Source organism: Pleurodeles waltl, chromosome 4_1, assembly GCF_031143425.1.
Source record: "Pleurodeles waltl isolate 20211129_DDA chromosome 4_1, aPleWal1.hap1.20221129, whole genome shotgun sequence".
Lineage (NCBI taxonomy): Eukaryota > Metazoa > Chordata > Amphibia > Caudata > Salamandridae > Pleurodeles > Pleurodeles waltl.
The window spans coordinates 5,622,062-5,644,578 of NC_090442.1; positions in this window are offsets into that span (position 1 = coordinate 5,622,062).

Consider the following 22,517-nt stretch of genomic DNA (forward strand, 5'->3'; position numbering starts at 1 on the left):
CTGGGATGGGTCCCTCCATCCTTGGGTGTCCTTCTGAAGTGGCCAAGGGTGGCAAAGGGTGTCCCTGGGGGCAGGGGAGGGCACCTCTGGGCTTCTTCCGAGCCCACAGGTCCCTTAACGCCTGCCCTGACCCAAGTGTCCAAAAACGGCGCCCATCAGGCTGTGCGTCGTTTTTTAAGGCCCACCCCCTCCTGTGCGTCAAAATGACATCAGAGTATAAATATGGGGCACAGGCCTTAAAGTCATTGTTTGGAAGGGAACGCCTACCTTGCGTATAATTAACACAAGGCTGGTTCCCCCTTCCAAAACATGACGCACATGGTGGAATTTTGACGCCTGCGGGGTCGGACGTCAAAGTATAAATATGGGGCAGGGTTTGCGCCGATTGTGCATCAAAGTTTTTGACACACATTCGGCGCAAACAGAGGCCCATATTTATACTTTTTGACGCAAAACTGCGCTAACGCAGTTTTGCGGCAAAACAATTAGCGCCGGCTAACGCCATTCAATAAATACGGCGCCCGCATGGCGCTTCAGAATGGCGTTAGCCGACCGGCGCTGCCTGGTGTGCGTGAAAAAAACCACGTACACCAGGCAGCGCCGGCGTAGGGAAAAATGGCGTTTGGGCGTCCAAAAATGGGGCAAGTCAGGCTGAGGCAAAAAAATCGTCTTAACCCGATTTGCGCCATTTTTTTTGGGCGCCCAGACGCCATTAACATGACTCCTGTCTTAGCAAAGACAGGAGTCATGCCCCCTTGCCCAATGGCCATGCCCAGGGGACTTCTGTCCCCTGGGCATGGCCATTGGGCATAGTGGCATGTAGGGGGGCACAAATCAGGCCCCCCTATGCCAAAAAAAGAATTAAAAAAAAATACTTACCACAACTTACCTTTTCTTCCCTGGGATGGGTCCCTCCATCCTTGGGTGTCCTCCTGGGGTGGGCAAGGGTTGGCAGGGGGTGTCCCTGGGGGCTTGGGAGGGCACCTCTGGGCTCATTCTGAGCCCACAGGTCCCTTAACGCCTGCCCTGACCCAGGCGCTAAAATCCGGCGCAAATGCGGGATTTTTAGTCCCGCCCACTCCCGGGCGTCATTTTTGCCCGGAAGTATAAATACGACGCATATGCATCGCAGTAATTTTTTAAGACGGGAACGCCTCCCTTGCATATCATTAACGCAAGGAAGGTGTTCACGCAAAAAAATTACGCTAACTCCATGAACTTTGGCGCTAGACACGTCTAACGCCAAAGTATAAATATGGAGTTAGTTTTGCGTCGAATTTGCGTCGAAAAAAACGACGCAAATTCAGCGCAAACGGAGTATAAATATGCCCCAGAGTATAAATATGCCCCTCTCTGTACACTAGGCTGCAGTACCACAGGCCGTCACTAGGTGTCCCTAGTCCAGTCCTGCAGCACACTCTGTGTACACCAGGCTGCAGTACCACAGGCCGTCACTAGGTGTCCCTAGTCCAGTCCTGCAGCACACTCTGTGTGCACCAGGCTGCAGTACCACAGGCCGTCACTAGGTGTTCCTAGTCCAGTCCTGCAGTACACTCTGCGTACACCAGGCTGCAGTACCACAGGCCGTCACTAGGTGTCCCTAGTCCAGTCCTCCTGCAGCACACTGAGGGCCATATTTATACTTTTTGACGCAAAACTGCGCTAACGCAGTTTTGCGTTAAAAAAATTAGCGCCAGCTAACGCCATTCTGAAGCGCCATGCGGGCGCCGTATTTAATCAATGACGTTAGCCGGCGTTAGCCGGCGGTGCTGCCTGGTGTGCGTGGAAAAAAACAACGTCCACCAGGGAGCGCCGGCGTAGGGGGATATGGAGCTTGGGCGTCAAAAAATGGGGCAAGTCAGGCTGAGGCACATTTTTCGCCTCAACCCAATTTGCGTCATTTTATTTAACTCCCAACCCCCATAGAAATGACTCGTGTCTTAGCAAAGACAGGAGTCATGCCCCCTTGCCCAATGGCCATGCCCAGGGGACTTCTGTCCCCTGGGCATGGTCATTGGGCATAGTGGCATGTAGGGGGGCACAAATCAGGCCCCCCTATGCCACAAACAAAATTAAAAAAAATACTTACCGGAACTTACCTTAATGTCCCTGGGATGGGTCCCTCCAGCCTTGGGTGTCCTCCTGGGGTGGGCAAGGGTGGCAGGGGGTGTCCCTGGGGGCATGGGAGGGCACCTCTGGGCTCCTTCCGAGCCCACAGGTCCCTTAACGCCTGCCTTGTCTAGGCGATAAAAAACGGTGCAAAGGCGGCCGTACGTCATTTTTTTTGACCCGCGTTGGCTCAGTTGTGCGTCAAAAAGTATAAATATGGGCCTCTGTGTACACATGGCTTCAGTACCACAGGCCGTCACTAGGTGTCCCTAGTCCAGTCCTGCAGCACACTCTGTGTACACCAGGCTGCAGTACCGCAGGCCGTCACTAGGCACCCCTAGTCCAGTCCTGCAGCACACTCGGCGTACACCAGGCTGCAGTACCGCAGGCCGTCACTAGGTGTCCCTAGTCCAGTCCTGCAGCACACGCTGTGTACACCAGGCTGCAGTACCGCAGGCCGTCACTAGGTGTCCCTAGTCCAGTCCTCCATGCAGCACTCTCTGTGTACACCAGGCTGCAGTACCGCAGGCCGTCACTAGGTGTCCCTAGTCCAGTCCTCCATGCAGCACACTCTGTGTACACCAGGCTGCAGTACCACAGGCCGTCACTAGGTGTCCCTAGTCCAGTCCTGCAGCACACTCTGTGTGCACCAGGCTGCAGTACCACAGGCCGTCACTAGGTGTCCCTAGTCCAGTCCTCCTGCAGCAGCACACAGAGGGCCATATTTATACTTTTTGACGCAAAACTGCGCTAACGCAGTTTTGCGTTAAAAAAATTAGCGCCGGCTAACGCCATTCTGAAGCGCCATGCGGGCGCCGTATTTAATCAATGACGTTAGCCGGCGTTAGCCGGCGGCGCTGCCTGGTGTGTGTGGAAAAAAACAACGTACACCAGGCAGCGCCGGCGTAGGGGGATATGGAGCTTGGGCGTCAAAAAATGGGGCAAGTCAGGCTGAGGCAAATTTTTCGCCTCAACCCGATTTGCGTCATTTTATTTAACTCCCAACCCCCATAGAAATGACTCGTGTCTTAGCAAAGACAGGAGTCATGCCCCCTTGCCCAATGGCCATGCCCAGGGGACTTCTGTCCCCTGGGCATGGTCATTGGGCATAGTGGCATGTAGGGGCGCACAAATCAGGCCCCCCTATGCCACAAACAAAATTTTAAAAAATACTTACCGGAACTTACCTTAATGTCCCTGGGATGGGTCCCTCCAGCCTTGGGTGTCCTCCTGGGGTGGGCAAGGGTGACAGGGGGTGTCCCTGGGGGCATGGGAGGGCACCTCTGGGCTCCTTCAGAGCCCACAGGTCCCTTAACGCCTGCCCTGACCCAGGCGCTAAAAAACGGTGCAAAGGCGGCCGTACGTCATTTTTTTTTACCCGCCCACTCCTGGGTGTGAATTTTGCCCGGGAGTGTAAAAACGGGGCACATGCCTCGGAGTCAATTTTTTAGACGGGAACGCCTCCCTTGCATCTCATTAACGCAAAGTAGGTGTCCACGCTAAAAAATTACGCAAATCGGGTTGAGGCCAAAATTTTGCCTCAGACCTGACTTGCTCCATTTTTTGACGCCCAAGCTCCATTTTCCCCTACGCCGGCGCTGCCTGGTGTGAGTCATTTTTTTTGACGCACACCAGTCCGCAGCGCCGGCTAACGTCATTCAATAAATAAGGCGCCCGCATGGCGCTTTGGAATGGTGTTAGCCGGCGTTAAAATTTTTGACGCACAACTGCGTTGGCGCAGTTGTGCGTCAAAAAGTATAAATATGGGCCTCTGTGTACACATGGCTTCAGTACCACAGGCCGTCACTAGGTGTCCCTAGTCCAGTCCTAGAGGACACTCTGCGTACACTAGGCTGCAGTACCACAGGCCGTCACTAGGTGTCCCTAGTCCAGTCCTGCAGCACACTCTGTGCACACCAGGCTGCAGTACCACAGGCCGTCACTAGGTGTCCCTAGTCCAGTCCTGCAGCACACTGCGTACACCAGGCTGCAGTACCACAGACCGTCACTAGGTGTCACCAGTCCACTCCTGCAGCACACTCTGTGTACACACCAGGCTGCAGTACTGCAGACCGTCACTAGGTGTCGCTAGTCCTCTCCTCTTGCAGCACACTCTGTGTACCCTGGGATGCAGTACCACAGGCCGTCACTAGGCGCCCCTAGTCCAGTCCTGCAGCACACTCTGCGTACACCAGGCTGCAGTACCGCAGGCCGTCACTAGGTGTCCCTAGTCCAGTCCTGCAGCACACTCTGCGTACACCAGGCTGCAGTACCACAGGCCGTCACTAGGTGTCCCTAGTCCAGTCCTGCAGCACACTCTGCGTGCACCAGGCTGCAGTACCACAGGCCGTCACTAGGTGTCCCTAGTCCAGTCCTGCAGCACACTCTGGCCCATATTTATACTTTTTGACGCAAAACTGCGCCGGCGCAGTTTTGCGTCAAAAATATTACTGCTGGCTAACGCCATTTTGGTGCGCTGTGCGGGCGTCAGATTTATACTTTGACGCACGGCGGCGCAAACAACAGGTGGGAGTCATTATTTTTGACGGACACCGCAGCGGCAAGTCGTAAAGGAAAACGACGTTAGTGCGGCGTAAATGTCTGTGGGTCGATTTACGACACCGTAAACCGGATATGCGCTGTTTTTTTTTACGCAATAGCGTAAAAAAACACAGCGAACACAGCCATTTCACCAGAGGAGAGCCAAAATGGATCCCAGATGCCACTACAGACCCCATGAAGATGACAGCAGACCAGGAACCAGCCAGGAGGACCCACACAAGAACCAGTACACTTTTAAGAAGAAAAGGAAGTGTTGCTTTAGTGCAGAGGAGCAGGAAATTCTGGTTAAAGAGGTGACGGAACACCAGCACCAACTGTTTGTCACATCAAAGTTGCCAATAAGTAGGAGAGAGGCTATATGACAACAAATTGTCAACAAGATTAACAGTGTGGCAGAAGTACGCAGAACAGTCATCGAGTGCAAGAAACGCTGGCATCACTGCAAATGCAGGACCAAGGAAAAGATGGCCAGGAACAGGAAGGCAGCACTGCAGACTGGAGGGGGGAGTCCAGCACACCAGGAGGCCCTAGACCACATGGAGGAGATGGTCGCAGTCGTCATCGCTGAGGAGATCGTCACAGGGATTCAAGGACAGGACAGCGCAGACTACCACGAGACAACGCACATGCAGGGTAAGTCGCATGGGGAATTAAAATGCACAAATGTTAACTGCAAGCGGGGGGGATACCGACCACAAAATGCATGGAAGTCATCATATGCATGGAGTGGCATGGGTAAAGGGGCACGGCATGGGGGCATGGCCTGCACAGGCAGATGCTGGGACACACCATTACACTACACCAACAGTCCCATGGGGGCATGCTGTCATGCCAACGATGGAGCAAAGGGAAAGCCACGCCAGGAGGGAAGGCCACTATGTCAAACTGACATCCTGGCACTCGTCAGCCAACATACCCCCTACATTAACTAGGGCCCTATTAGCAATCCTGTAGCCAAACTGCAATGTAACTGCAACAACAGTTGCCACTACCACCTCTGCTCTGTGTGCAGCTCAAGTAGCCAATGGCAGTAACCTCCCCATGGATCATACACACCTAAATTAGGGGGTGAGGATGACATCTGCAACAATCCCCAGAAACAAGACAAAGGCCCCAGTACTCTCAAATGTCAATGCCCATAGTTGTCACAAACATCAGCCAAAGTAAACAACAATAGGAGCGACACAGCACTAAGCACACACCCATGCTGCATATGTCAGGGTCCATCCTGTGCCTGGGTAACAAGGCAACATCCCAAATGTCATACTGCTCAGACAACAGCATTGAGGAGGGGACACATGTAACTGGTCACTGAAATACACCTGCACAGTCAGAGGACAAAATAGGGCACTGATACGACTATCAGGGCAATCCAATGTAACACACATTCCCCAACATCAGCAGTACACATTACCAATGTCAACATCCATATCGGATCATATGCATAGGATATACCACATGTCAATTACATTTAAGTGGATGTGAACGATCAGGGATTGGGGCAGGTCCTGATAGTTAAGTGTGCTGCCAGGGCCATCAGAACACCCACAGCCAGTGAATGGTCTCACCATGAGAATGGAAGTACACGGAGGGTCGAGTAGGAAAAGAAGGTGGCAATTCTCTATTTGGCTAAAATCAACACCTAGAGGCGATGAGGCTGACAAGTCTGATAACTCAATAGCATACATGTGACACACAGGTGGGCCATGGGCCTGAAAGAATGCCCATCTGAAGGACTGGAGAAATTAACACAAAACAAGATCACAAAGTGAATTAATCAAAAGGCAGGCACGTCACATCAAAATTGCCACAACACAGACACACTAATTGTACCCTGTTTCATTGCAGAGAAAGATGGATCTCCTGCCGATATGCCTGTCCCAGATTTCCCTGATGACATGGATGACGAGCCAATAAACATTCCCCAGGAGACTATCCAAAAGGTCCTTGAAACCCTCCAGACCCCGCCTTCTGTCACAAGGAGGAGCACAGAACAAGCAGCCATCGCAGAGGAACCACCCACCACCCCAATTGTAAGACCTGCCAGCTCCAATACAGCTGAGGACTCAGACGACACTGGCACCAGCTTTGAGAGAACTGTAACTGGAGTACAGCGGGAGCTGGCCAAGGAGGTGCGGGTGGGGATTCAAAATATGGCAGCCAGCCTAGAGGGGGTGCGTTTGTGCATGATGTCATCTGCAGATCAGGCAGCAGCTATGCAAGCCCTAACATCTATCTTGCAGAACTGCAGAAAACCCAGAAGGAAATCAGCACAGCTGTAATACAGTTGACCCAACACCTACAACAGCAATCCTGTCAACGAGTGCACGAATGCAACATTGAACCCCTCAGGGCCGACCTGGCTGCCTACCATCGTGATGTGGCTGCTATTCTCAAGAACCAGCAGGCCCTCCTTGCAGCAGTACTGCCCTTAAGACCTTCACAGGGAGCAGCGACCGGGATGTCTGACTCCACGTCTTCTAACACTGAGGTGTGTGTTGCCGCTTCACAACCAACAACAACAAGGACAAAGCAGGCAACACACACAACAGAAGAAGAAGACATGGAACAAATCACATTCACAAGGAAAATGACCCTGAAGCACTAGTCCCTGCCACATGGCCCACGTTTACCAAGGTCCTGCGCTTTGTAACTTGCCAGTCTTGCAACAACTCTACTCAAGCACTGTTCTGCAAACCACTGTATAACTTGTCACCCAGCCCAGTGATTGTCTCTCTCCTACTCATTGGATAAGTCTGTCCCTCTGCACTGTCTGAAACAGCAACCTCAGCATGACAAAAGCATTTTGGTAAACCCTTGTGTTGGATCACAATGGAAGATATCACTATAATGGGCTCACAATCATGGACAATGTACATATAGCACTACAGCACTTTTCAATAAAAAGCACTTACACAACAAATCTGTCTCTGGGTAATGTGACATATCAACTGCGCAGTAGATAACTGAAATGTCCCTACTGTCAAATAACGTAGCTTGTCAATACAACCGTCCAAATATTATGTAGTTGGAGAAATCTGCACAGTGGCCAGGATTACATCATACTCTGCCCATCCTGAGGGAATAATCTGATGAAGTGAGGAACCAAACACCACCATGCTGTGTTGGACAGAAGAATGCTTCCTCAGGGGATAACTAAGTCATCAAATAGTGCCCGCTAAATGTTTTCACCATGCAAAAATAACACAATAAACATGCCACACTAATCTAAGTAAATAAAAAAAAACTGCACAAATGAAGGTGTCTGAGTTAACATAAAAATAGGTAATCATGCCGAACTGTGTCACAAATGATGTATGAGGGTCATGAAGACAAGAATACAAGATTGCCAATGAGAAGTCATCTTATAAGGGTGTGCATGATCATCACACTGCAGTCAGACCTAAAACTGTTTCCCCAATATCAAGTCTGGAAGCACTGTTAGTGACTTTGAAAACACACTTATCAACAGAAACACATTGTCATCCATATTAACTGTGATTGGTGGTTGCAACAAAGGGTAGACACTTTGCAAGGTACCTCTGGGCTAGCTGCCAATCGTACAGCTCAGTTGGGATTTGTTTGTAGCATTGGACACAGATGTTATAGTACAAAAGAGATGTACACGGAATCCAAACCCACGATCAAGTACCATTCAACACATACTATTAAGGGGTAACCAAATATTTATTAAAAGCTAACCATAGATGAGGAAACTGAGGGAAAAATCTTACCTACCCTAATCTACCCTTACTACTCATTACCCACAACTGTCCCTAACTAACCTAAGCTACACTTACTTATCACATATAATGAAAGGTTCTAAACATCTACCCCCCAAACCCCTTATGAGACGGGACACATTGAGTACAACACATACTAACTTAAACACATACTATACTATCCTAAACAAATATATATTTGTTTGTATTTTTAATTTTTATTTTTATTTTTTTGGTTTAATTTTTTTTATTTTTTACACACAAGAACCCCAACATAGCCCCCCACCCACACACCCACATATGTAATAAGTCAACAAAGAAACAAGCAGGACACCCCACCCCACACCCACTAACACTAACTAAACTAACAGCCTATACTAACCTAACACTAAGCCCCCTAAGCCCACCAACTATAAGAACAAGGAAAGAGGAGGGAGGGGAGGGTATAATGTCCTTCAAATCAAGGCCCATATTTATACTTTTTGACGCAAAACTGCGCTAACGCAGTTTTGCGTCAAAAAAATTAGCGCCGGCTAACGCCATTCTGAAGTGCCATGCGGGCGCCGTATTTGTTGAATGACGTTAGCCGGCGTTAGCCGCCGTCGCCGTCTGGTGTGCGTTAAAAAAAACGACGTACACCAGGCAGCGCCGGCGTAGGGGGATATGGGGCTTGGGCATCAAGAAATGGGGCAAGTCAGGTTGAGGCAATTTTTTCGCCTCAACCCGATTTGCGCCATTTTTTTTCACTCCCAACCCCCATAGAAATGACTCCTGTCTTAGCAAAGACAGGAGTCATGCCCCCTTGCCCAATGGCCATGCCCAGGGGACTTCTGTCCCCTGGGCAGGGTCATTGGGCATAGTGGCATGTAGGGGGGCACAAATCAGGCCCCCCTATGCCACAAAAAGAAAAAAAAAAAAACACTTATCTGAACTTACCTTAATGTCCCTGGGATGGGTCCCTCCAGCCTTGGGTGTCCTCCTGGGGTGGGCAAGGGAGACAGGGGGGGTCCCTGGGGGCATGGGAGGGCACCTCTGGGCTCCTTCAGAGCCCACAGGTCCCTTAACGCCTGCCTTTTGCAGGCGCTAAAAAACGGCGCAAAAGCGGCCGTACGTCATTTTTTTTTACCCGCCCACTCCCGGGTGTGAATTTTGCCCGGGAGTATAAATCCGACGCACATGCCTCGGAGCCGATTTTTTAGACGGGAATGCCTACCTTGCATATAATTAACGCAAAGTAGGTGTCCACGCTAAAAAATGACGCTAACTCCATGGATTTTGGCGCTAGACGCGTCTAACGCCAAAGTATAAATATGGAGTTAGTTTTGCGTCGGAATTGCTTCATGGTAAAGAAACCTGTAAGTTTGCTGAGCACGTGCTACCTGACAGCTAGCAATTGTGATCCTTGCCATAGTGCATCAATGATCCCCTTATATTTCCCCAGCATTACACACAGTCATCAAGTTAGCTGGCAGACATTGCACTAATCCCCTGATGTCACTACAGAGCATTTAATCGTGCACATTAACAATAGTCGTACTCACCAACAGTGCCACCAATCATGATTCCCAGGTGGTCCAAGAGATCCTGCTCCCTGGTGATGAGGTCAGCCCACCGGTGCTTCAGCTGGTGGTCACTCCTCTGGCTGGCATACACACGCTGCAGGTGATGCAGCACCTTTCCCCACCGGATTCTGCGCGCCTCTGTAGGATACCCCTGTATGACCCTGCCTGGATCATGAGCGGCAAGAAATGTGTCACCAGCCAGATGAAGCCCCCCAACTCCTCTTCCCTATCCTGCCAAGACGTGGCCTACCGACATACTTATAGATGACAATAAGGAATAGGGGTAAAATAAATAGAAAGGGGAAAAGGGTGAAAGTAGGGGTAAAAAGACAGAAAAAAAGTAAACCTAAACACTAAAAGAGCCCAACTATCCCCAAACTAACACTACCCACAACAGACTCCCACAAACAAGAAATACACAAGATAAATGGACAAATGTAGACAAAACACAGTACTACGGTATACACAAACAATATGTATTTCACAAAAGGACTTTACATATAGCACACAGGACAAAAACAGCACAAAATCTCTGGACAACACTCTCTACACAGCCACACAGTCTAGAAGGATCATAGACTGCAAAGTGAAAGTGAAAGTACACCCACTGTACATGATCTGTAAAAAGGATATCCTATTACATCACTTCCTGTATGAAAAGTCCCGCCTTTTTCGCGTAATGCTTCATTTTGTGTTGCACAAAACTGTATTTGCGTCATTTTTTTTTACGCACGGGCGTGAATATTAACCCGCATCCACATAATGATACATGGACTGTACAAATATCTGGATGCGGGCTAAATTTCACTCCTGTGCGTCAAAAAAATGACGCAAATACAGTTTTGGTAAACAAAAAATGACGCACACCACTAGGGACGTCAAAATTAAAGTGCATTAACTGGTTTGGGGCATTTTTACTTGTTTTTTGTTTATTTTACATTTGGAACACATCAGAGATTGGCTAATTGAAGACAGTATGGTGTTGATGGTGTATGTTCACATGTGTGACATCATACTGCAGCGGAACATGATCCACTAATCCCTTCACAGTATTTTTACAGTTGGCTGACGCAATAGATGGTCATAAGTGTGGCCTACAGATATGTGTGCCACAAATTGTGCATGTTTGGCATAAGGAGAGGATAGCATTGTGACGCACATATGTATAATACCTACATTCCTTTGGCTCAAAGTGTGTGCTTTGACAACTAATGTGTTGGTTGACCAAGTGTGTGTGTATCACATGAAGTATAATTGTACATATGGTTGTATGAATGTGACGTCCATGTGTCCAATCCTAAGATGCAAGTCAAATTGAAAATGAGCAAGGGCATGTGTTAGTCATACATGTAACAACACCCGTAAAGTATACTTCCAAGTTTTAGGGTCACGTAGACACCACATGTGATATAGCATGCACCAGATGGATGGCAGACGCATGTTCATGTCAATGGTCCACATTTTCTACATCCTATGTCCTAGAGTATTGGTAAGAGCTTCCTAGGCACTAGTTGGTGAATCCCACAGTGAGTCATACACATGCATTGAGGAAGTGGGTACCATGTTGTTTGCACAGACAGACAAGGGTCAATCTCATATGTATGAGGACACCACAGTTGAGGCCATAGAAGTGAGCCCCAACTATCAAGTGGCTGTAGTGGGCCAGCATACAAGACAGCACGTGTCCACATATTTCCAGTGATCAATTGCACATAGGTGTCTTGTTCATGTGTGTGGTCCAATGATGATCCTGTAGATTGTTTGGGGTGTAATTTGTCACAGTTCGGACCAGGACTCATTATGAGTCAGTGGCAGCTATTCCTGTAACTACTGAGTATCCTTTGTTGATCAATGTGAGTAAAGTAGATGTGGACATGTGAACCAACATGTGGATGGTCCCACCCTGTCACTAAAGACGTGTAATGAGACAGTCAACAGGGCAACCTTGGTGTGCTGAGTGAGATAATATCTCAATTGTCATGTTCCGGCAGGTGTCATTACAACATTTGTACACAGGTTAGCCTCTGCACTTCCCACTGCATCTGGGAACATTATAGCCTCTGTGCTATTTATTCTCGCAGCTATTCACCACACAAGGCCCATCACTATGTTGTGCGCACTGTGATGCTGTGTGTGAACTGTCATGGGCCTGATATTTGTGTATTATTCATGGACATTATCAGAGGTTGCTGGTTGTGCTGAAAGACCCGTACCCCATCCCTGCCTATGACCCTGGGACACTGTCACACTTTGTCATTCATGCATAAATGCAACCCAGACAAGGAATGGGCCATGAATTTTGCTTTTCCAAGAGGATGTAACTCAAATGGTACAGTTAAAAGGCAGATGATGCTATACAATGTATTTGGGTATGCATGGAAGAAGCCCATGATCAATGCCCCCTGGTGAATGGGAGGTTTGCTTACGCACGTGTGGCACACATGTAGACACAGGGATACTTTAGTGTGACGCACAGACAGTTGCCAGTCAGGCTGACAGAATTCAAGGTGATTCAGGATCCAGTTACTTGACAAGTTACGTAATCAGTGGTCTGACTGAGTCTGTATTGAGGACAAAGTTGACAGTTGACATGTCAAACTGTGTACGTCCTGTGTTTTTGAAGGTGACAAATGTACCCAGTGGCTGTGTTACACGGCTTAATTAGTATCAATGGTTGACGGTGTATTTGACATATTGGCAACTCCTATGCTGTTCCAGGCATCATCAGGGGCAGTGCTTTTTTAAATGGGTGGTGTGCATGGAGGTGATCACAGGTGTGGGCTGCATCTGTTTCTCACCAGTCCTGTAGGTGAGACTTGCATTCTATGGGCCAACAGACATTTTCACAAGGGGAAGCAATCTACATGTGCTAACAGGGCTTTGAAACTAGAAGACAGTGTATAAATTGACCTGGCGTCCTTGCAGTCAGATGTTATATGACAATGGCATACCTTAGGAAAGGGTGTAGCACACTGGTTTGCTAATGTTGGTCTGTGTGTGTAGAGGAGGTATTATCAGGGTACACATCTTCGTATTCCAGGGACCTCTTCCGACAGGTGGGTTGTGACCAGGTGCATGGGTGTGTCAGGAGTTAGGAAATGGGCTGACATGTACATGGAATGTCATGTGCGCAGTGCATGTCATATGTGTGGCACTTGTGCTGTCTATGTTCTGCTTCTATGGAACTCTAGTCACAGATATTCCTTGCAAATATTGGATGCAGTTGGACTAACTGCTGTCAAGGGTCTGGTCAGGCATTCCTGTTAGTGATGCCAAAGCACATTGACTGCCTTATGTATGAGGTTTGTTTTCCCCTTATTGAGTGATGGTGTCATAGTTGTGTGCCATATGCTGCGTTGGACCTTGCTTTCAACATATATGTGTGAAATAGTTGTGGTCCTCTGCTATTGGCCTTCAAAGGAGATATGTACATGATATATGTAATTAAGAGTGTGTGTGTATGTGACCATTGTATGTTAGGCATCACATTAGCTCTGGGATGTTCTGTGTCCTACTCAGTATCTCAGCAATGCTCCATGAGGCAACACTCTTATTCTGATAAGTAGAGATGAAGGTGTGCAAAAAGGAATAGCCAGACCATGATATGGTGATTATAATAGGTGTTTATTTAAATTCGTTAACTAAAGTGGTGAAGGTGATCATATTTAGAAGAAATTATTTACAATCTGTTGCCGCCTGCGTATACCAGCAGCTGTGTTCCGTAGTTCCCCCTCCTGTTGCAGGCCAGCATCCTCCTCTTCAGGCATGTGTGGCTCTGGTTCCAGGAGGGGAATGTTTCTTTTGATACAAATGTTGTGCAATATTGCACATGTGAGGATGATCCCACAGACCATCTCAGGGGAATATAGGAGGCTACCACCAGTGATGTCGAGGCAGCGGAACCTTGACTTGAGGATACCGAAGTCCGCTCAACAATGCTGCATATCCTCCTATGGGCCTCGTTGTATGCACGCTGTGCAGCAGTACTTGGGTTGCCAAATGGTGTCACAATCCATGGCTGGATGCCATACCCCTGATCAGCTGCAAGAGAAAATGAATGGGATCATGTTGATGTAGCTAGCACTATTGAAAAGACCTTTCATGGCAGTAGTTCTCTTGTGTTGTCTGTGACTCTTTTGTGTACTAATGTGGCATCCTATGCTTGTAGGCTATACCATCTGCATTGTGTTGTTTCCTTGGCTGAACGAGTGTTTGTCTGCTAACCGTTTGTCAGCAGTATGTTTTGGGATTTGCAGTACAGTGTGCCCTCCCTAGCATTGTGACTTGTGATACAGGTGTCCGTGTGTCTTCACTGGGGGTGAGATGATAGTTCCATGCAGAGTTAAAATTGAGAGTGTTGTTAACACGTTCATATCAAAGTACCCTGGACATCCCATACCTTGAAACGTATGCAATGTATTAATGTAAAGGTCATTGGGACACTTACAATTTGCAAGGTGACATTTAGGCAACCACACTCCTTGACGTCTTCACATTAGGCTGTACAGTAATTTCCGATGTGTGACAGTTTCAATGGTGACTTAAAAAACATGGCTAGTGATGTCACAACCTCAGTGTGTTCCTGTTGACATGTTGCTGTTGTGGTGTATGTGTTGTGTGTCCTAGAGGGTTGCTGTGCAGTGAGTATATAAGTAGGCTTTTGTACTTACCAACAAGAAGTCCATTGCCATACCGTCCATCCTGGAAGTGTTCATTGATGGTGCAGTGACGGAAGATGTATGAGTCATGTACACTCCCAGGATATTTAGCCACGATGTTGGTGATCAATCCCTGGTGATCGACTATGGCCTGCACGTTGATGGAATGTATGTGCTTCCTGTTGCGGTAGAGGTGTTCAGTTGCAGCAGGTGGCACAAGGCGTACATGTGTGCAGTCGATTGCACCAAGGACGTGTGGGAAGCCACTGATGAGGTAGAACCCCTGTTTTGTTTCCTGCTGCTTCTGCAGTGTGTTAGGGAAGCAGATGTGGCGGGTGTCAGTCGAATGATGGCATCCAGTACTTTGGGCAAAAAGGCGGAGAATGATGGTTGTGATATTCCGCCAACCAGGGCACCAGTTGTTTGAGAAGAGCCACTTGCCAGCATATGAAGTACGGCAAGCAGCTTTGTTTCTGTTGGGATGGTGTGGGGTGTCACCAAAGTGGGGGGTCAACTGCTGTTCAATGTTGCGCAGCAGCTGCTGAATGGCCTGCCAGTCCAACCGGTACCTCTGTATGATGTTGTGTTCCCTGAGGCCCTGAAGGGTTGTTCTTGGGTGGAATATCCTCTCCTGCCTTCTGCGCTGCCTTTGGGGTCCCTGCTGGTGTTGTTGTAGCTGCTGTTGTTGTTGCTGGGCTCTGCGTCTGCGTGCACGCTGGATTAGAATCACCTCCATGGCTCCCTGTTGCTGCTCTGCTGCTCTGCTGTTTGTTCTGTGTGTTCTGATTAAATACAGGTGTGTTTGCCCCATTTTAACGCCTGTCCAGACCCAAGCGTCATTTTCTGGCTCTGCCTCCCGGCCGTGCTTCATTTTTGCCCGAAAGCATACATACGACTCACGGCCCTTTAAGCCATTTTTTGGACGGGAATGCCTACCTTGCATATAATTAACGCAAGGCGGGTTGCCGCATCCAAAAAATGACGCACACAGCGGAATTTTGTCATCCGCAGGCTCAGGCGTCAAATTTTAAATACGGGGCAATGTTTGCACTGATTGTGCGTTAAAAAATTTTGACGCACAATCGGCGCAGACAGAGTATTAGGGGCATATTTATACTCTGTTTGCGCCGAATGTGCGTCAAAATTTTTGACGCACATTCGGCGCAAACACTGCCCCATATTTATACTTTGACGTCCGACGCAGCGGGCGTCAAAGTTCCACCATGTGCTCCATTTTTTAGAAGGGGGAACCTGCCTTGCATTAATTATATACAAGGTAGGCGTTCCCTTCTAAAAAATGACTTTAAGGCCTGTGCGCCTTATTTACACTGTGACGTCATTTTGACGCACAGGAGGGGGCAGGCCTTAAAAAACGGCGCCCAGCCTGATGGGCGCCGTTTTTTAACGCCTGGGTCAGGGCAGATGTTAAGGGACCTGTGGGCTCAGAAGGAGCCCAGAGGTGCCCTCCCATGCCCTCAGGGGTACCCCCTGCCACCCTTGCCCACCCCAGGAGGACAGCCATGGATGGAGGGAGCCATCCCAGGGAAAGAGAGGTAAGTGCAGGTAGGTATTTTTTTACATATTTTTTTTTGTGGCATAGGGGGGCCTGAATTGTGCCCCCCTACATGCCACTATGCCCAATGACCATGCCCAGGGGACATAAGTCCTCTGGGCATGGCCATTGGGCAAGGGGGCATGACTCCTGTCTTTGCTAAGACAGGAGTCATTTCAATGGGGATTGGGCGTCAAAAAAAATGGCGCAAATCGGGTTGAGGCCAAAATTTTGCCTCAGCCTGACTTGCCCCATTTTTTGACGCCCAAGCTCCATTTTCCCCTACGCCGGCGCTGCCTGGTGCGAGTCATTTTTTTTGACGCACACCAGTCCGCAGCGCCGGCTAACGTCATTCAATAAATACGGCGCCCGCATGACGCTCTGGAATGGCGTTAGCCGGCGTTAAAACTTTTGACGCACAACTGCGTTGGCGCAGTTGTGCGTCAAAAAGTATAAATATGGGCCTAAATATGCCCCTCTGTGTACACACCAGGCTGCAGTACCACAGGCCATCACTAGGCATCGCTAGTCCTGTCCTCTTGCAGCACACTCTGTGTACACCGGGCTGCAGTACCACAGGCCATCACTAGGCGTCCCTAGTCCAGCCATCCTGCAGCACACGCTATGTACACCAGGCTGCAGTACTGCAGGTCGTCACTAGGTGTCCCTAGTCCAGCCCTCCTGCAGCACTCTCTGTGTACACCAGGCTGCAGTACCGCAGGCCATCACTAGGCGTCCCTAGTCCAGCCCTCCTGCAGCACAGTCTGTGTACACCAGGCTGCAGTACCGCAGGCCATCACTAGGCGTCCCTAGTCCAGCCCTCCTGCAGCACCCTCTATGTACACCAGGCTGCAGTACCGCAGGCTGTTTATACTTTTTGACGCAAACCTCCGGGTCTACGCTGGTAGGAATTTCAGTATTGACCCCCCTGGCTGTCCGCCTACTTTGGAGTTAGCGAGAAAATTGTGTGGGAACTTGGTAGATGACTGTTTAACAAAGGTCACCATTTGTATGTAGATAACTTATACACTGGAGTTCAGTTGTTCAAGGAGTTGTTCAGAGTGGACACTGTTGCTTGTGGCACAATTTGTTGTAACCGCAAAGGCTCTCCAAGGGAGCTTGTCTGTAAAAAACTTGAGAGGGGACAATGCAGTGCCTTTTCAGAATAATGAGCTGCTAGCTCTGAAATTTGTAGACAGGAGGGATGTGTACATGCTATCTACCATCCACGATGAAAGCACTTCCCCTGTGACTGTTAGGGGTCAGGTTGCCGAAGTGCGCAAACCTGTGTGCATTTTGGACTACAATAAGCACATGGGTGGTTTAGATAGAGTAGATCAGAGGTTGGAACCCTACACTGCTGTTCGTAAGTCTTAAGTGTGGTATAAAAAGTTGGCTATTCATTTGTTCAATCTAGCAACTTTTAATGCTTTTATTGTGTTTAAGGATTGTTCCCCTCAGTCAAAGATGAAGGGCCAGATGTAGCAATCTTTTTGCATGGCGCAAACAGTGAATTTCGCTGTTTGCACCATGCAAAAAGCACATCACAATGCTCATTCCCATTTTGCGAGTCGGTAACCTGGTTACCGACTCGCAAAATGGGAATGCGACTCGCAAATAGGAAGGGGTGTTCCCCTTCCTATTTGTGATTCACATTGCGATGTAGAATTGCTTTGTGACCGCGAACGCGGTCGCAAAGCAATTCGCAGTTACCACCAGTGTCACACAATGTGTTAAATTTAAGGAGTCAGTGTTAGAGATCCTTGTTATGATGGACCATGAAAGAGTTCCTAGAGTAGCAGTTGTGGAGGATGTGGCTAGATTGAAAGATCGCCACTTTCCTGATCAGATTCCTCCCACTCCCAAAAAAGACTTTCCTGCTAAGAAATGTAAAGTCCGAAGAGGTATCCGGAGGAAAAGACAAATGTACTGCCCGGACTGTCCTTCAAAGCCTGGGCTGTGTGTGGATGGCTGTTTCAGGAGATACCACACACAGAAGAATTACTGGGAACTATTGTGAGCGTAAACTGCCATTTTATATTGTCATATGTGCAGTTTCACTGTTGGCATTACTGCCATGTATTCAGTTAGAGCTTTTGTGTTTTTAGTTTTGTATTTATTTATAATTAGTTAGTGGTTTCTTTGTTGTAAAAAAAATAAAAATGGCGGTGTGCGCGGAGTGGTGCTTGGCTGGCGGTGTGCGTGGAGTGGCGCTTGGCTGGCGGTGTCATGGAGTGGCGCTTGGCTTGCGATGTGTGTGGAGTGGCGCTTGGCTGGCAGTGTGCGTGGAATGGCGCTTGGCTGGCGGTGTGCGTGGAGTGGCGCTTGGCTTGCGATGTGTGAGGAGTGGCGCTTGGCTGGCAGTGTGCATGGAGTGACACTTGGCTGCCGGTGTGCGTGGAGTGGTGCTTGGCTGTCGGTGCCAGCCAAACGCCAGTCCACACACTCCCATCAGCTGGTGTGATTGCTGTATCAGGCATGTGGGCGTATGAAAGTGATGGGCCCTTGAGTGGCGCTGTCTGTTGATGCGAGTGTTGTAATGTGCTGGGCCCGTGGCTGGCGGCGTGAATGGTTGTGTGCATGTCACATATGAAAGGTATGTGAATGGACTGTAAAGAGGTTGGTGCCTTGTTGCGGCTTTACAGCTCACAAGCTGTGAGTCATTGGTTCAGTTTTTTGGACTTTCTGTTATTAACAGTGCATTTCATTTTTGTAAAAATCTCTTGTTAATAAAATTTGATCTACTGAACCATCACTCACCCTCGTGCCAAATCCAACCAGTATGTGTGGTAAAAATGGCAAAGCCTGCTCCGCTGTAATCAGGCATCGCAGCACACTTGAGACACGCTAGGTGTGTCGGGTGGGACCCCGATGATGAAGCATGCCACCAACTTGGTTGGTGGGTGAGAGGTCTTTTTTTTTTTTTTAAACATAACCTGAGTTTCTTTTCACAATTTTAATGTTTGGAACATCACAGAAGTATGTGGACACATCAAAATGATCTGTTACAAAACTACCTGTGTTTGGGGGGGCACCTACATTTTTGGTCCCAGGTGCGGCCTTCATCTTGGGAAACCTACCAAACCCAGACATTTTTAAAAACTAGACACCCCAAGGTGTCCAGGGAGGTGTGGCTTGCATGGATCCCCCAACATTTTCTTACCCAGATTCCTCTGCAAACCTAAAAATGTGTTTAAAAAAGCATATTTGCCTCACTTTTCTTTGTAGGATCACCGCTCTGGCACAAATTTCCTACCACCCAGTGTTCCCCTCAGTCTCCGAAGTAAAATGATACCTCACTTGTGTGTGTCCCCAAAGCAGAGTCAGCCAAAAGATGTATAAAAGAAAAATATGTGCTTATCAACTCGCTGTGCTATCCCCTCAATCTCTACAGGTTTTTGTTATTTTTCTGTTGCAGGCACCGGGGCCACCCACACAAGTGAGGTATCATTTTTACCGGGAGACTTGGGGAAATGATGGGTGGAAGGAAAGTTGTGGCTCCTCTCAGATTCCAGAACTTTCTGTCACTGAAATGCACGGAAAAAGTGTTTTTTTTGCCAAATTTTGAGGTTTGCAAAGGATTGTGGGCAACAGAACCTGGCAAGAGCCCCACAAGTCACCCCATCTTGGATTCCCCTAGGTGTCTAGTTTTCAAACATGCACAGATTTGGTGGGTTTCCATAAGTGCCGGCTGAGCTAGAGGCCAAAATCCACAGCTAGGCACTTTGCAAAAAACAGCTCAGATTTCTTTGGGAAAATGTGATGTGTCCATGTTGTGTTTTGGGGCATTTCCTGTTGCGGGCACTAGGCCTGCCCACACAAGTGAGGTACCATTTGTATCAGGAGACTTGGGGGAACACTGGGTAGGAGGAAATTTGTGGCTCCTATCAGATTCCAGAACTTTCTGTCACCAAATTGTGAGGAAAAAGTGTTTTTTTGCCAAATGTTGAGGTTTGCAAAGGATTGTGGGTAACGGAACCTGGTGAGAGCCCCACAAGTCAACCAATCTTGGATTCCCCTAGGTGTCTAGTTTTAAAAAATGCACAGGTTTGGTAGGTGCCGGCTGAGCTAGAGGCCAAAATCAACAGCTAGGCACTTTGCAAAAAACAGCTCTGATTTCTTTGGGGAAAATGTGATGTGTCCACATTGTGTTTTGGGGCATTTCCTGTCACGGGAACTAGGCCTACCCACACAAGTGAAGTACCATTTTTGTCAGGAGCCTTGGGGGAACGATGGGTAGGAAGACATTTGTGGCTGCACTCAGATTCCAGAACTTTTTCTGTCTGACTAGGCCCATGGTGTAACCTGTGCACTGTGACTAGGCCCATGGTGCAACCTGTGCACTGCCTCCTTCGGGCCATTATATCTGCAGATAACAGCTCTGTGCACACAGTGCAGCGTCTCCTCACTGTGTGCCTGTCTGATGCTGCAACCTGTGCACTGCCTCCTTCGGGCCATTATATCTGCAAATAACAGCTCTGTGCACACAGTGCAGTGTCTCCTCCCTGTGTGCCTGTCTGACTAGGCCAAAGGTGTAACCTGTGCACTGTGACTAGGCCCATGGTGCAACCTGTGCATTGCTCCTTCGGGCCATTATATCTGCAAATAACAGCTCTGTGCACACAGTGCACTAGCTTCTCCCAGTGTGCCGGTCTGACCAAGCCCATGGTGCAACCTGTGCACTGCCTCCTGCGGTCCATTGTATCTGCAGATACCAGCTGTGTGCACACAGTGCAGCATCTCCTCCCTGTGTGCCTGTCTGACTAGGCCCATGGTGCAACCTGTGCACTGTGACTAGGCACATGGTGCAACCTGTGCACTGCCTCCTTCGGTCCATTGTATCTGCAGATACCAGCTCTGTGCACACAGTGCAGTGTCTCCTTCCTGTGTGCCTGTCGGACTAGGCCCATGGTGCAACTTGTGCACTGTGACTAGGCCCATGGTGCAACCTGTGCACTGCTTCCTTCGGGCCATTATATCTGCAGATAACAGCTCTGTGCACACGGTGCAGTGTCTCCTCCCACTGTGCCTGTCTGACTAGGCCCATGGTGCAACCTGTGCACTGCGACTAGGCCCATGGTGCAACCTGTGCACTGCTTCCTTCGGGTCATTATATCTGCAGATAACAGCTCTGTGCACACAGTGCAGCGTCTCCTTCCTGTGTGCCTGTCTGACGCTGCAACCTGTGCACTGCCTCCTTTGGGCCATTATATCTGTAGATGACAGCTCTGTGCACACAGTGCAGCGTCTCCTCTCTGTGTGCCTGTCTGATGCTGCGACCTGTGCACTGCCTCCTTCGATCCATTATATCTGCAGATGACAGCTCTGTGCACACAGTGCAGCGTCTCCTCCCTGTGTGCCTGTCTGACGCTGCAACCTGTGCACTGCCTCCTTCGATCCATTATATCTGCAGATGATAGCTCTGTGCACACGGTGCAGTGTCTCCTCCCACTGTGCCTGTCTGACTAGGCCCATGGTGCAACCTGTGCACTGTGACTACGCCCATGGTGCAACCTGTGCACTGCTTCCTTCGGGCCATTATATCTGCAGATAACAGCTCTGTGCACACAGTGCAGCGTCTCCTCACTGTGTGCCTGTCTGATGCTGCAACCTGTGCACTGCCTCCTTCCGTCCAATATATCTGCAAATAACAGCTCTGTGCACACAGTGCAGTGTCTCCTCCCTGTGTGCCTGTCTGACTAGGCCCATGGTGCAAGTTGTGCACTGTGACTAGGCCCATGGTGCAACCTGTGCACTGCTTCCTTCGGGCCATTATATCTGCAGATAACAGCTCTGTGCACACGGTGCAGTGTCTCCTCCCACTGTGCCTGTCTGACTAGGCGCATGGTGCAACCTGTGCACTGTGACTAGGCCCATGGTGCAACCTGTGCACTGCTTCCTTCGGGCCATTATATCTGCAGATAACAGCTCTGTGCACACAGTGCAGCGTCTCCTCCCTGTGTGCCTGTCTGACACTGCAACCTGTGCACTGCCTCCTTCGGTCCATTATATCTGCAGATGACAGCTCTGTGCACACAGTGCAGTGTCTCCTCCCTGTGTGCCTGTCTGACTAGGCCCATGGTGCAACTTGTGCACTGTCTCCTTTGGGCCATTATATCTGTAGATGACAGCTCTGTGCACACAGTGCAGCGGCTCCTCACTGTGTGCCTGTCTGATGCTGCGACCTGTGCACGGCCTCCTTTGGTCCATTATACCTGCAGAAAACAGCTCTGTGCACACAGTGCACTGTCTTCTCCTAGTGTGCCTGTCTGACTAGGCCCATAGTGCAACCTGTGCACTGTGACTAGGCCCATGGTGCAACCTGTGCACTGCCTCCTTCGTGCCATTATAT